The sequence below is a fragment of the Pteropus alecto genome, unplaced genomic scaffold, assembly GCF_000325575.1.
Source record: "Pteropus alecto unplaced genomic scaffold, ASM32557v1 scaffold5, whole genome shotgun sequence".
Classification (NCBI taxonomy): domain Eukaryota; kingdom Metazoa; phylum Chordata; class Mammalia; order Chiroptera; family Pteropodidae; genus Pteropus; species Pteropus alecto.
Genome location: NW_006441953.1, coordinates 1748193 through 1750203, shown reverse-complemented (window position 1 = coordinate 1750203; position 2011 = coordinate 1748193). Strand labels below are relative to the sequence as shown.

The following is a 2011-nucleotide window of genomic DNA, read 5'->3' as shown; positions in this document are numbered from 1 at the left end:
TCAATCCTTGAATATAAAAGTTGTCGGCTAATAATTTTTCAAACCTTAATACTTTCTAGAAGTACAAAAACAGTTTTACAGCCTTTGTCCTAAATGTTCCAAATTATCATTACACATTTATTATTAGAATTGATTAATTATCATCTAAATTAGTGAACAATCGACATAGGTGTTTTAAGCCATAGTGCTAATTTTCTAAAATATTTTATATAATATTTTATTATGAGCAACTTTGTTTGCTGCTCCAAGGCACCTTGACTTTATTCTGTAGGAAATGTAGAGTCCATAACTGAGCATGTGTTTCAGAAAAATAGAAAGGAAAGAGACAGGCCACCAGCAGCGAACTGTAAAAGAAAAGATGATGATCCAGGCCAAAGAGGATGGACAATGGGAAAACACACATCTCTAAGACAGAGAAATTAAATAAATAAGGGAGAGAAAGAGGTCTCTGTGGTAGTGCTGGGGTGATAGGGGGGTAGTAGTGATGCCTTTAACTTAGACAGAGAACACATGGGCTATTTTTTCATGAAGGGAGGGCAGAACAAAATAACAATTTTACCAAATCTGAAGGTAGGACATAATTCAACACTGTGATGTCTAGGGGAAAAGTGCCAACTACAACAGTGATTTAAGGGAAGCGGTCCATGAGGTCATAATAATTTTCATAATAATACTAAGATATATTTTGCCTGTGATGGTGCAAAAATTATGGACAGTAAAACTGTCGACTAAGCACTAATAATAATACTACCAAATTGTAGTATAAGCTACCATGCACTCGTGGTCAAAACAAATATTAATTTTGTATAAGAAAAAAGATACCATTACACAACCTTTAGAATGGCTGAAATTAAAAAATGTTGGTGAGGGTGTTGAACAACTGGAACTCTCAACACTGCTGCTGGGAATGCAAAATGGTATAACCACTTTGGAAAACACTTTTGTAGTTTGTGCTACAACGACTAAAGATATTGAGCATCTCTTCATGAGCTAACTTGGATAACTTTTTGACAAAGTATCTATTTAAATATTTTGTCCAGTTTTTTCACTGGATTGTTTTTATTATTGTGTTTTGAGAGTTCTCTGTATATTCTGGATACAAGTCTTTTAAGATTGATTTTTCTACTGATTATGCATAAAATTTTCCTGCTTCTTTGCATGCTGGATAATTTTGATTCACTGTTCGATATGAACTTTACCTTCCTGGATGCTACATTCCTATAAATATTCTTTATGTAGCCTTATTCTGGGGTGCAGTTATACTACCTGAAAACAGTTTAATGTTGTTAAGGCCTGCTTTCATATTTTGTTAGGTGAGGCCAGAACAGTATTTAATCTTGGGCTACCTTTGCCCCCAATACCCAGGTAGTACCTTTCTAAGTATCCTATCTACTATCTCTTGGATTATAAGGTTTTTCCACTCTTGTTAGTGGGAACAAAAACTACTCTCAGCCCTGACCGAACTCCTGAGATTGTTCCTCTGCTCTACAGCTTCCTCCCCGTGCAACTCTCTCCTCTCCAGCACTCTGTCTTGCAAACTCCAGCGGCTTTAGCCAACCTGAACCCCCACCTTCATCTTCTGAACTCTCAGAAACTGCTGACTCCACCCAGGTTACCCCTTCCTGTATTATGGCCTTGGAATTCTCTCCAGGTAATAAGCTGGGGCAATAATAGAACATCACCCCTCAGGGATGATGTTTCTAAATTGCCTCCTGTTAAACATGTGCAAACTATTGTTTCATATAATGTTCACTTTTTTTTTTTTTTTACCTATACTGTATCCTAATTATATCATTTTGGCAAGAAGGGAAAGTCTAGTAAATGTCTTTTTAATATTCTATGTGGCAAAATGCATACTACACTTCTGCTGCATATTGAAGCTCAATAGTTGCTCAAGGAGAAGCACCTGTGCAATTCTTTGAGTTGATGCTAAAAATTGTCTATCACTTGTCAAGTCTGAGTGTAATACTAAGAAAAACGTGCCTCTCGTTTCTAAATACATATCGAGATG

The 2011-nt window shown here is 36.2% G+C and overlaps 1 protein-coding gene across 1 annotated transcript in view; it reads right to left on the bottom strand.

The window, feature by feature from the left end:
• Positions 1-2011, bottom strand: part of BANK1 (B cell scaffold protein with ankyrin repeats 1) — a 238551-nt gene that overhangs the window by 221912 nt on the left and 14628 nt on the right. The gene's annotated exons all lie outside the window — the stretch shown is intronic.